The 14,948-nt window shown below is 35.5% G+C and overlaps 1 protein-coding gene across 1 annotated transcript in view; it reads left to right on the forward strand.

Moving 5' to 3' along the window:
• PTPRR (protein tyrosine phosphatase receptor type R) overlaps positions 1-14,948 on the forward strand; it is a 96,149-nt gene that overhangs the window by 34,782 nt on the left and 46,419 nt on the right. The window lies entirely within an intron of this gene.

Genomic DNA, 14,948 nt, shown 5'->3' on the forward strand with positions numbered 1-14,948 from the left:
TTCTGGAAATATATAGGGATGATTTGCAGCTAATAGTACAATCATATGGACACTGTAGCAACATTAACACAATTTCATGTTCAGTAGCACTATGCAGGAAAAAAATAACCACTGGTTTTCACTGCTCTCAAATTTCACTCAAAAGAAAAGATAATTTAATTTATCATAGCTATAATGTGGTATTCATGCCCTAACCCGGAATGAGTCCAAGATGACCAAAGTTATGTGGGTGTTGGAATGTCCTGTGTTTCAATCAACCACGACTTCTCCAGATCACTGTAGTCTCCCTATTTCATATGCTTCATTTAAATATTTCCATATGTTTTCAGAATCGAAAGAATTGAAGATCAGTGATTGAAATATGTGTAAGGGAACAATAATAGAATAATAACTGCACTTCAAAATATCTCCAACCATAAAGCTTAGATATACAGTAAAGATAAATTCAGAAGACATTTTAAAGCACTTTGAATGTGGAAAAACTGAAGGCTTTTTCCAAGGAACGCAAACTTAGGAAATTGTAATGAAGTTTTCCCCCCCTCCAGTCTTAGTTTTCAACATGTTTTGCATTGCTTTAAATGCAAAATATACATCGGAATGTGCAATTAATATAAGAGAGCAGAAAAATTGTGCTTTGAATTTCAATATCTTAAATCTGTTTTCTTCTTACAATACAAATGAAAAACTAAATGATGTATGCAGCATTCCTAAGCAAAAAAAAATTGCCACTGATTTTTTCTTAGTCCTTAGTATGAAGTGCTAAGACAACTGCTATATTTGAAAAGTAAATTTTAGTTGTGCTCCTTCCTTCCTTCTTTTCTTTCTTCCTCCTTCTCTTCCTTACGTTGCTATCTATGAAGAAAATTATATTTTCAAGTCATGTCCCAATACAATTTTTTAAAAAATATTTTAAAATAAATAATAATGTCAACATTCAGATTTATGTTTTACTATTTTCATATGGTTCTTAAATATTGGAATTTTAATGCAAAATTGAACTGATTTATGAATGAAAACATGCATGATTGCCATGGACCAAGAAAGGTTTCAATAATTTTCATATTATATGGCGGTTGCCATTCTAAACACTTCATCATAATCATTTGTGTTTTCTCAACCTGTGTTGTTATTCAATTGCTAAGTTATGTGCAACTCTTTGTGATCCTATGGATCATAGCACACACACACCCAGTCCTCCACTATCTTCCAGAGTTTTTTCAAATTCATGTTCATTGCATTGATGACACTATCTAAGCATCTCACCCTCTGCTGTTCCTTTCTCCTTTTGCCTTCAATCTTTCCTAATGAGTCCTCTCTTCTCATTAGGTGCCCAATGTATTAGAGCTTCATTTTCATTTTCTGTCCTTCCAAAGGACAGACAGGGTTGATTTCCTTTAGGATAGACTGATTTGATCTCCTTCAGTCCAAGGGACTCTCAAGAGACTTCTTAAACATCACAATTCAAAAGCATCAATTCTTCAGTGCTCAGTCTTCTTTAGGGTCCAACAGCCTTACATTACTACTGGGAAGACCATAGCTTTGACTATATGGACTTTTGTCAATAAGGTGATATCTCTGCTTTTTAATATGCTGTCTAGGTTTGCCATAGATTTCCTTCCCAGAAGGAAGCTTCTTTTAATTCATGGCTGCAGTCACCATCTAAAGTGATCTTGGAACCCAAGAAAATAAGATCTGTCACTGCTGCTATTTCTTCCCCAACTGTTTGCTAGGAAATGATCAGACTAGATGCCATGATCTTAGTTTTTTTAATGTTAGGTTTCAAGTCAACTTTTGCACTCTTCTCTTTCACCCCCAAAAGCTCTTAATTCCATCTTGGTTGGAAGATGGTTCATCCAGCCTGGCTTGATGTACTCTGCATATAAGTTAAATAAACAGGGTAACAATATACAGCCCTGTCATACTCCTTTCCTTATTTTGAACCAATCACTTGCTCCATGTCCAGTTCTAACTTGCTTCTTGATCCACGTACAGACTTCTTGGGAGACAGGTAAGATGGTTTGGTATTCCCAAGATTTGGCATAGATACGGTATAATGTATACTATACTACTATAGTATGTATACAATATCTATGTATCTATAATGGAGGGACATGGTGGCTCAGTGGCTAAGACACTGAGCTTGTCAATCAGAAAGGTCGGCAGTTCGGTGGTTCATATCCCTAGCACCGCTCAACAGAGTAAGCTCCTGTTACTTGTCCCATCTTCTGCCAACCTAGCAGTTTGAATGCATGTAAAAATGCAAGTAGAAAAATAGGGACCACCTTTGATGGGAAGGTAACAGCGTTCCATGCGCCTTCGACATTTAGTCATGCCAGCCACATGATCACAGAGACGTCTTCGGACAGCGCTGGCTCTTCAGCTTTGAAACGGAGATCAGCACCATCCCTAGAGTCTGGAATGACTAGCAAATATGTGTGAGGAGAACCTTTAACTTTACCTTACATTATAATATTTCAGGTCATGTAATTTCCTACTGAAAACAGTGGTGGGATTCAAAACATTTTACTACCGGTTCTGTGTGCGTGGCTTGGTGGGCATAGTATGGCTTGGCGGGTGTGGCCTAGTGGGCATGGCAGGGGGAGGATACTGTAAAATCCCCATTCCCTCCTCATTAGCTGAGACTCGGGAGGCAGAGAATAGATTGGGGCAGGGCCAGTCAGAGGTGGTATTTACCGGTTCTCTGAACTACTCAAAATTTCCGCTTCCGGTTCTCCAGAATAAGTCAGAACTTGCTGAATACCACCTCTGACTGAAAACTCTTGTGAATGCCAAAAATATGATCCAGTTTCAAGGTCAGGGACAACATCTTTGAAAAATGATATATCTACCTTATAGCATATTTGATGGCAACGCATTAATCTGATTTTGAAAAGGTTATTCTGTATTTATGTATCTCTGAAGAGCCCAATGGTGCAGTGGTTATAATGCAATACTGCAGGCAAACAGCCTGGAGTTTGATCCTAAGTTGCTTCAAAATTGATTCAGCCTTCCATTCTTCCAAGATTGGTAAAATGAGGACCCAGATTGTTGGGAGCAATAAGCGGGCATTGTAAATTGCCCAAAGAGTGCTGAAAAGTACTATAGGGCAGTTTATCAGTCTAAGTAATATTTCAGCCCAGGTCCAACCCACCTGGCTAAGCTAGTCCACAAGGCAGAGTCCAGGCACAAGACAAAGGGCAAAGACAAGTCACAAGGTAAGAGGCAGTTCTAAAGCCAAAGCAAAGCTAAGAGCCAACAGCAGTCCACAAGATAAGGGCAAGGTCCAAAGCAAAAGGCAGAAAGCAGTCCTCAAGGCTAGGCAAAGCAAAAGGTGAAAAGCAATCTTCAAAGCAAGGCAAGGCAAGGCATGAGTCAAAGCCAGAGAAGTATAAGCCAAAACAAACAATTGTTCCTGGCAAAGGAGGTCCCCATGGCTTCTCCTTAAATCACTTCACTCCATTGTGTTCAGCCTCTCCAAACATGCCAAGGGAGGCATGCCATCCCTATCAGATGGTCCCGGTTACAACTCTTCATCCTCCTCCAAACCAGGCTTCTATGGGGCCATGGCATTAGAGAAAAAAGGACAACAGTGATTTCCAGTATCTCATCTGTCTATAAATCTATGAAATTGATAGGACAATATGCATGCTTGGAAAGCACGAAAAACTTCTATTAGCGAGAAGAAAAGCACCACTGCATTTTCACCAGAGTGCTGATGTGAGCACATCTTGAAGGAACTGAGTTTACTATCATTACAGTGTGACCCTAAATGTGCCTGGGGCATCAGCAGATGAGCAAACAAAAATATCCCAGGTGCCAGAAATATAAAATTCTCATAACAAAATTTGATATTCTACAGTCAACATGATGTTTTTATTTATAAATCCCAGTAAATTGAAAATATGGTGAAATTTTCTGTTTTTCTTTTCATCAATGGTTTTAATGTATTATTTATACCACACACATGTTTTCTTCAACCCAAAAGACCTTCAAAATGTGTGTTAGGTCTATGAAATAACGTGGATAAATTATTGTGGAATTATTGTTGTTAAGTAGCCTACCTCTGATAAAGAAAGATCAGAATCAGGTCTTAGCAGAACATCTATCACAGAGATATGATAGTAGCAGTGGTGGGTTACAACTGGTACACCCTGGTACGGGTGTACCAGTGCCTGCTGGGAGCATCAGGTACTGTTCTGGTACAGTGCTCCGGAGGGCCCACCTGCCCGCCCGCTCTCCTTACCTCTATGTGAGCCAACTGGGGCATTTACGCACACGCATGGAGCGTACGGCGCCTGTGCGATGCTACACCAAGCAACTGGAGCGTTGTGGGCTGTGGGTACACATGTGCACGCTGCATGCATGCACATGGTAGGTGCCTGGCCCCATTGCAGCGTATCAGTTGCAACAGGATCCAGAACCCACCACTGAATAGTAGGCACTTGTGAATTACATGTTGTTGTTGTTTCTGTGATTGAGTTTAGTGTTCCCATGATAGTTAGTATATGATAACTTTTTTCTTATGCATACATTTTTATTGACTTATATAGACTTTATAATAAATCTGTGCCCAAAATGACTAGATGTAAATGGAGCATCATGTTCCTGCTCATGTCTCTCAGCATCTGGACACCAAAATCAGTAGCCAACCAAAACCATTAATAACCAGCAGTATCAATAGTCGTCAGCTTTGTTGCTAATATCCAGTAATGATTGACATGAATTTACCGTACATGAATTTATTTATATCCCTTTCACAACTTTCAAGTTGATGCTATCCCCATAATTTCTGATAGCAAACTTCATAATATAATTATATGCTCTGAGAAGTTCTTCCATTCATCCATTCTGCCAACATTCCAACAGCCAGCTTGATTGGATGGCCTTTGATTCTATAGCTGTAAAAGTGGGAGGAAAACCTCTCTTTATTCACTTTCTCCAATTATGCAGTTTTTATGGGTCTACCTTACATGTGTTTTCTCTAAGAATGGGATATAATGAAAGATGAACAATGGGAAAGGACAAGTGTATATTCTGCCTGGTGATATCATCTGCCTTTCCTTAGAAAAATATTTGGGAACTTATAAGGTGTGACAAATATTTTGTTTGACAAAATTATTTATAATAAATAGATTCTCCTGACTAAATTATCAATATTGCTAAAGCAGCAGGAACCATTGTAACAGCTATATAATGCAAATACTGTAGCCTTTATCTTGAAATTCCTAGATGCAATGTTCTTAGAATAAATACTTAAAAGTAGATGCTTAAAAGAAATCTATAAGGGAATCTCATGCCAAGGAGAATAAGAAAGAGCCAGCAACAAATTTATTTATGTATTTAGTGTAGGAGATTACATTGTTAGTACAGGATAGTTATTTGACTGCTTAAGACTGCTAGCCCATTTGGTTCACGCTCCTGGGCAATCCATAATACACCACAGAGGATGATTTAGCTCCACTCTCAGAATGGTTAATGGCATTCTGGACTGTCATCTGGGACTTTTCCCTTCACTGATATTGCCTCATGTTTAAGCGTCGTATTTAGGCAGGTTCGGCACCAGTTGGTTCCTTATGAATCTTCATTATTTTTCCCAAAAAAGTGATACCTATTTATCTACTTGCATGTAACATGCCTTCCAACCATTAGGTTGGAAGAAACTGAGGCAAGTGACGGGCTTACTCCATTACATGATGCTAGGACTCGAACTGCCAGAGCACAGACTTTTCCAGCGGCTTTAAGCCACTGAGCCTCATCCATCAAAAAGAAAAGGATTGGAACAGCAGTGAGAAGAGATCCAATGGACTTAGAAACAAATGGGAGCCAGAAAAGGATGGGAGAATAAGTTAAGAAGGCAAAACAATAGACTGCTGGGTTGGAGTAGTGAAAATGATTCCACTTAGGCAGGATTCAACAAGGTCAAGAACAACAGCTATGAGGATCCAAATGCAGCTCAAAAGCAATGAATTCTATCACCTGACCTTTACTCAGTTCTGCTTTTTGAGTAGGCTAGCAATACTTTTATTGAAAATTCTTTTGTAGCTGAATTCATACTTAGTTACAAGAAACTCTGTGACATGACATTTGTGAATCCATAATTTAAAATGGAGCATAAACTAATCGCAATAATGTGAGAGTTAATGCTGATTGCTTAAACTGCCAATATTCCTCTCCCAGTAGCTTTTATGCATATTCCCCATCAGTGGACAGTTTTTATTTTCTTAAGCTTCAGAGATTTAAGCAGAAGGATGATGACAGATGGTGAGGGGGTGAAGCTTAATCTATAGTTACATAGAGGATAGCAGTAGAGACAAATAATGAATGATATGATGGAAGGTATCAGTAGGACACTGGCTGCCAGGAAAAAATGAGTCCTGCTAGAAAAAAAATAGGTGTAGATGCAAAGTGCTTCAGTTTGGTTTGTGATTATCAAAGCTTTTGATTGGAATTATGTATATTTTTCTCTCTATTTCCCAATATGCACTATAGCACCCCCTTCCCAATGATTCTACTTGATATGTTAAAAGAATGGCACAATCTCAGAAGTATTTCAGCAAAAATCTTAAATCTCAAAATATAGACTATTTTTATTAAATTTGTATGGAGCTTCAGGCCCCTTCTAGGATTGTAAAAAATTCCCTGATGCTCACATGAGTCAAGTTTCTAATGGTGGAGATAGATAATTTGTTTCCCACAGCTGATCATGTGCCCTGCTTCTACTAATAAACTTCCTGTTTGATGTCCTATTGTGAGGCATGTATACTCTATGTCAGCCAAATATTTGATACATCCTGTCTGCATTCACTCATGTAAGATAGCAATTAAAGTTGTAGTTATTGATAATTATGCATATGTGAACTGAGTTTGTCTTTCATGATTGCTGGCAAGCATCCCATGCTTACAAGATTCAATAGTATGCCCAAGAGCTATCTATGCTAATATCCAACAGGAATGGTGGTAACATGAAATGCAGCAGCTCTAATTTGAGACTGTTGGATACTTCTTTCCATGTAAATTAAATCTAATTTAAATGTTATATTCATAATGGGGATTCTTATCCCTCTAGCAGTATTTCTATCCCCTTTGCTGTTTTATTCATCAGAATACATCACATAGATTCTGCACATTAATGTGATAAGTACAGTCCATGTCAGTAGTAATCACCAACAAAACTGAAATTCCATGCATAATTTCTTCACCGAACTTAATTTGAATCTAAACAACACAGATTTGCATTGGACATATGAGTTTAAGAAAAAAATACAGGCCAAGTTTTGATGAATTGCTTGTGTTTTCTTTGCCAAGCATATTCAGTGTGTCAAATGGATTTTGTGCTATTTTTTTCTAAGCTACTCATCAGTTGCTTTATGTCAATTGGTAACATACAACTCATTATACATAATAAAGTCAATATGTATTTACAAAACTAAAAGTAGCTAAGTATGTTTTCTTCTTCTAAATCACCCCAGTGTCTTTGCAGTACAACCGATCTTTATAGGGAAAGTGAGTTTAAGTAATTTAAGAAATAGTTTTCTGAGGCTGCCCTTTGCACTTTTGATAAGATCAGTTTAGTTGATTTTGACTAGATAACTAAGAAGAGAAGCTATCAAGATGAAATATCATGGCAAAGACCATACATGCTTCATGGCTGGGAAAAATGTTGGAGAAAAATAAAAATAATAGACTTTTTATGTTACTTGGATATGATTTTGATTTTATTTTATCATAGCCTTGGGCAACCTAAGAAAGGAAATAAAATGAGACATAGAATGGATTCTATCAAAACTAGCAAATTATTTGCCAACATCAGAAAATGAAAACCACAAAAAAAAAGTTAATTGGTGGTGGTTATCTTTTCTTGATGAGTCATAATAACAGGTTGTTTTAAAGTTGTTTAGGACAAGAAAAGTATTTATAAAATTGGGCCTGCCTGGCTAGAAGGTTGGAAAAGAGTAAATTAGAGCTAAAAATTAAAAAGGTAACATTTCCTAGCCCAAAGTTAAGATAATTGGTCATTTTTATCCAAATTGGTTAAGAGCCATAGGCATAGCATTCACTGTGCCTTCAGTAGCTAGTGCCATTAGTTAATTCAATTTAGATTCAATGACCCTTAATAAACTTGTTCCAACAATATAAATGTGTCTCCAAACAAATTTTATTTCTCATACTACTTCCATTACTTTTTGTTATTTGAAGTTTTATTCAGAATGTTGGTGTATGACTTTCGATAAATTTAATTGATTGAATGAATGTAAATGCATTAATGATTTAGATATTATACTATATTTTTGAAACAAGTTAATTAAAGATCATTGAAATCAAATTTAATTAAATAATGGCACTAGCTACTGAAGGCACAAATAGCTGTCCCATTCAGTGAATGCTAAACTATGTCTATGGTTCTTAATCTGTTTGGGTAAAAATGCCCAATTATGCCATAAAATTAGTGTGAAAATTGTTGTTGTTAAGCTATTTTGAATCCATATTTGATCAAATCAAAATATTTTGCTTCATAAATATTACAGTGTCATTATTTCTATATCATACCAAAATCTGACCTGAGCTGAGTAAAGGATGGAATAATACTGCTAATGGGATGGGTGAATTAAACAACAGGACAACCTGTGAAACAAGTGAAGCTCATGTCACCACCACACTGTTGCGTGTCCCCTGATAACCAGCACTTGTTATTTAGATTGCCATGACATTTTATCTAATAACAGGTCTGATAATAAATATCAGATAGCTTCAAGGACGGTCATTCAGTCAACAACCGTCTTCTCCAAGCCTTCCTTGTCCTCGGACAGTTTTTTCTCCAGTTTCCTTACTTTCTGGCTCTCGTAAGCTGCAGGAGAAGCAGGCACCTGAGCTGTATCCCAAAGGGGCCCGTCTCAGCAGTTCTGGGACCAGTTATGCAGGCAGTGACTTTACAGGGACTGAATGGGAATTGCTCTCTATTTCTCTGTTGACTTAGAAACCAGTGCATGATTAGAATGACTCACACCCTCTTCAGAAAATGAGATAGTCAATGAGATACATAGACCTGGGAGCATCAACCGTATCAAAGAAAACTAGAGAAACCTGAATATTACCTAAGGTATAGTGTTCTTTCTTTTTTTCAGACACAGCAGAACAAACCTCCGTTAGGCAGGACTCAGATTTTTGATGCATACAAACTTAATATTTTACTTCTTTTGTATTTAAAAGTATAATCTCAAGGCAAATAATGTCATTTAAAGTACTGTCATAAAAATATGTTTTTGCCCAATTTCTCTTGATTTTATTCAACTGGGGTTACCTGGTCTTGAAAATATCATCCTTTTGATGCCTCAGTCTAATACTCCACAGTATTTCTAGGTGAATTATTTCAATTTTTATTTGAGTTAGAGCTTTTAGGTAACTGATGCACTGGCAGTTACTACTGTCTTAACAGTCTTGGACACTGTAAATTATTTAAAAAATTCCCAGTTTTATGTGTCAGTTTAATAAGGGTTGCATTTTTAGGTTTTATTTCATTCAATTAATACAAGTTATTTTCTGCAAGTGTGCTTTCTGCAAGTTTCATGATAGGAGAGGAACATTAAATAGTTAACATAAAAGTAATTTTTTTCATTCTATCATGTTTAGTGTGGAAAATTGGTAGATCCTGAGCCATATTTGACTTCCAAAGAGATTCCATTTAGTTTTTAAATATTGTCTTGGATACTACCGGTAATCAAATATTTTAATATGTGTATTAATTTATAGTTTCATTCAGATAGGGAAAAACATATTCACGTGCTATAAAAACTAGATTGCTCACAATTTAATATTGCATTTTGCATGCAATTTGTTTCTAAAATATAATTTGTAAGTTATGTTTGTGTGTGTGTGTGTATGTATGTGTATATATATGTGTGTGTTGCATTTGTGCTGATAAATAAATAAAGGAAGACTGGTATGGATCCATTTCAAGCTGTTTAGCTCTCATCAGCTAGCCATACCCTTACTGGGATTTGAACCTGGGATGTGTTACATGTTAGGAGATTTGTTAGCCACTACACCACAGGCTCTCCTCCTATTATCAGCTAAGCCAGGGAAATAGGTATGTATTTGTGTTACAACCCCTGGTATGCCCAAATATGGGAGGGAGCTCACTCCTCCCTCCTACTGTCCTTCGGCTCATCACAGAAACCATCCAGGCAGAAACCCATATTTTTATTTTTAATGTTGCCTTTTTATTATATTTGGGCATACCAGGGGTTGTAACACAAATACATACCTATTTCCCTGGTTTAGCTGATAATAGGAGGAGAGCCTTTGGTGTAGTGGCTAACAAATCTGCCTAATATGTAACACATCCCAGGTTCAAATCCCAATAAGGGTATGGCTAGCTGATGAGAGCTAAACAGCTTGAAATGGATCCATACTAGTCTCCCTTTATTTATTTATCAACACAAATATAAAAAGGCAACATTAAAAATAAAAATATGGGTTTCTGCCTGGATGGTTTCTGTGATGAGCCGAAGGACAGAAAGAGGGAGGAGTGAGCTCCCTCCCATATTTGGGCATACCAGGGGTTGTAACACAAATACATACATACATACATACATACATACATACATACATACATACATACATACATATGTTGTATTTGTACTGATAAATAAATAAAGGGAGACTAGTATAGATCTATTTCGAGCTAATTAGCTCTCATCAGCTAGCCATACCCTTACTGGGATTTGAACCTGGGCTGTATTATATCTTAGGCAGGAGTCTTAGCCACTAAGCCACAGGCTCGCCTCCTTATATGTATGTATGTATGTATGTATGTATGTATGTATGTATGTATGTATAGTATTATGTATGTATGTATGTATGTATGTATGTATGTATAGTGTAATAACAATACTACACTGATCTCTTACACTTATGAATTATATATATATATATATATATATATATATATATATATATATATATATATATATATATATATATATATATATATATATATATATATAATTCATAAGTGTAAGAGATCAGTGTAGTATTGTTATTACATTGAAGATGATGGAGAGCCCAATTTGATATAACTTTGGACCAATCATTCTTCTAGGATAAAAATCAAACATTTAAGGAATAGTTCTAATCCTTAATACAGTGCTTGGAAAACATACCAATCCACATCTTTTCAGCTATCTTTTACCTATTGGCTTACGCAATTTAACCGATTATTATTGAAACAATACACACCTTTTTTTAAAGGAAAAAGTCTGAAAAAAATTTTTCCCATTCACATCTAGCAGAACTTGCTTTCCACAAAGGCCAAAAGGGAAAGAAGACATCCAATGCCATGAAGGGCCAAAAAAAGGTTGAATTGCCAGTAAAGGGAACTGTGTAATTAAGCACGTTTCTTTCCTCCCACCTCTTCTTCCTTTAGAAAAAAATATTAAATATAAGAATATGTTCATATAACTAATGGAATTCTAATATTTATGGAAGGATGGAAAGGATAACATACGAGATCTTATTATTGTTCTAAGGAACACTGAACTATGACTACCCAAAAACTATGGAAGCTCTTTTTCCCTATCCAATTATTGAGTCATCTTCCCCCATCCCCCAACATTTCAAAATGATCATTTTCAATACACTTTCAGCTCAGTCATGTGCAGTCATGAAACATAGTTCAAGTAAACATTACTTTTATGATATATCGTCCTACCTCAATCCATCTTCAGGGTTTCTCTATTTTAGACAACTTTCCAAGATGGTAGCTAACTTACTAAAAACTAGCCCTCACAACATAATATAAAATGCAACAGGCACAAAATGTAATAGTATAAGCAGTAATAGCAGCACTTCTTATCCAATTATGTCATTCCACCAGAATAAGCCTTCTGGCATTAGATCCTAATTTTAAAATATAACAACATTGAAAGTCTGCTATGAAAGTCTATAATAAAAGTCTAGGCAAACAATTAAGTATCTGCTTCTACAATAGTTGCAACATAAAGAGGCAACCAACTTAAAATATGCACAATAATTTATGGAGCTAACTCTATTATAGAAACTACAATCCAAAGATAATAGGAATAAAAAACTTGAGGGCAGCATTACACCTAGACACACTGATAACTTACCTTTTATGACATACATATTTTCCTCTCTAGGAAAAAAAAGTAATATTCATGGAAATAACAGTTAATTAACTTGTTTTGTAGGAAAATAAATGATTAAATGTTATGGTTATCTTTAAAATGTTAAAATTAAAATGCTTTCTTAGTAAAACAGTTTTTGTTCCACAATTGCAGGCAATTTTAAATTAATATAGTACATAAATAAAATATTGAAGAGTAAATAAAATCTACTTCAACATTTAGAAATTTATTGACTGAAATGTAGTTCCAGGACAAAATTACAACATGTATTTAATCTGGTGTTGTGCAGAATTCTGAATTCTATAAAAATCTAATTCTCTAAAATTATATATATATATACATACATACATACATACATACATACATACATACATACATATAAACATGTATGTATGTATGTATGTATGTGTATGTGTGTGTGTATGTATGTATGTATGTATGTGTGTGTGTATATATATATATATATATATCACAAGTGTGTGTGTATATATATATATATATCACAAGTGTGTGTGTGTATATATATATATATATATATATATATATATATATATATATATATATATATATATATATATATATATATATATATATATATATATATATATATATATATATATATCACATCAAAACATCTATCCAAGGAGTAGAAAGGATGAAACTATTTGTAAATTAGATAATTGTTCAAGTTTCCTGAAGATTTTCCTTGAGGTAGGTGCTTTTAACCTTGTTTTTAATGAATAGGCTGGATCTAGGAGAAACAGTCAAGTTCATTGTTGATCTCAAATGAAAGCTGTTTGCTAAACTAAATAACAATAACATTCATAATAATTGCAAACAGCTCCCAAAGGTTCTCTTCAAACTAGGTCAATAGACTTCAATGGCAAATGTAATGTTGTGTAAGTAATGTATATTAACAAATATATAAATAACAGTTTCATAAGTTCATTAGTGAGATCTGAGCTGGCAGGGACAGTTCTATGAAAATCTCAAGCCAGTGTGTAGTTACTGTAACAACAGTCTTAACACCCTACTCCTATTCCTAACACTCCACATTCTTGACCACATCATATCTGACTCAAAGAATGTCAAAGCCTGATATGTGTAATCTTTAAACTGGCCTAATAAACTTTTTTCCCCAGAAGGTTCAGGGTTTATTTTTAATAGCCAATATAAGTTTTTTTCCTCTATATTAAAATAGATATGCTGTTGGCATTCATGGCTTACAACAGAAGTCTTCATGGGGGAGGACAAAAGAGTCAAATTAGTGCTAGGGTCATGGTGTCACAATGCAAATCTCATCCCTTTTTATTTTTGTTGTAATGTCACACCTATGCCCAGAAGGAGCAGAGTGTGTGGCATGAAAGCATTATACTGTTTTCATTATTCTTTGAAAAGCATGAGAGCCTATGGACACCTCCACAAAATCTTCAAGTTTTTAAAACTGTCATTTGAATTCCATGATGCAACTTTCTTACTACAGAACATGAGCAGAAATTTGCAAGCATTTTTGCCAGAAATTTGCAATATTTTACTTGCTAATCTGAAGAAATCAAACTAAAAAGTTGTAAACTCCCTTTCAAATATCTCTCGGATTTTAATTTTAAGCAGCCTTCAGCCTTTCACACTGAAATTATATTCAAATATATTATAAACCTCAGAGAATGTGCACATGTAAATGCACATGTTACACCAAACACTGCTTTCCATCTAACGGTTTAAAAAGTACTTTCTCCCTGTTTACGAAGAGTTTATTCTGCACCAATGAAACTATTAGGCATTTAAATATTACTAGGTTTTACTCTTTTTATTTTTATTATATATGTATAAATTAGCCAAATTTTCAGGCATAACCTGATAATATAATTCATCATATCTATAGTCCTGAATCCTGGAAACTGTTGCTAACAATTACTAGATTAATAAATTGCATTGGGAAACTATGTTCCCTGGAGTGGTTATCTTCCTCTCCTTTTGGGTTACTAAGTCACGGCTGCCAGCATGTACAGTATATTCAAACATGAACTCGCCTCAAGGAGCAGGTGCCAAAAATGATAAACAGTACAGATCAACAAGGCATAATATGACTAATTAGTGTAGCCTGGCTTCAGAAGATACAATGCTTCCTTTGTTGAGTAAAAGGTGCCAGCAGTAATTGAGGAATTTCTAATCAATTAATCTCTTTCCATTGTTCCATGGAAGTTTATTGCTCAAGATAGAAATAGTATGTAAAGAGACTTATGTTAAAGACTTGTGGAATGGATCGTACTCACAGAAGCTTTCTCATCATATAGATTCCCTTGTGGCACCTACCCAAGGTCCAAGATGAATAGTGAGATCAGCTTCATTAGGCAGGGATGTTGTGGTGTTAAAAGTAGGCCAAGTCCCAGCCCAAGTGGCTTGTATCTGATCTAATCAGAATTTTCACCTGGCTGAAATATATTTCACAAAGTGAAATAGAAACAACGTCACAATTCCGATCTTAAACAAGCCTCCCAATTGGTGCCATTTCCCCACTTGCTGGCTAATCCATAGTAAAACTCCTAATTACAACTGTTGATTGATGGGCTTAATCAATGTCATGTGGGCACTCAGCAAGGTTTCATTTGTCAGGTTGGAATGCCAGTTTTCATTTCAGGCACATATGATACCCCAAACAAGTTGGGATCTGCAATTGTTTAATTTCCACATTGCAGGAAGCATTGATTAATGCCAAGCTCAAAAAATGACACACAGACACACATTTAAGTTTCAAAGTGTCTAATAGAAATGTGTGAATGTATCAAATTCCAGTGGTCTGTAATT

This window comes from Natrix helvetica (genome assembly GCF_964273705.1).
Source record: "Natrix helvetica genome assembly, chromosome: 6".
Taxonomy (NCBI): Eukaryota; Metazoa; Chordata; class Lepidosauria; order Squamata; family Natricidae; genus Natrix; species Natrix helvetica.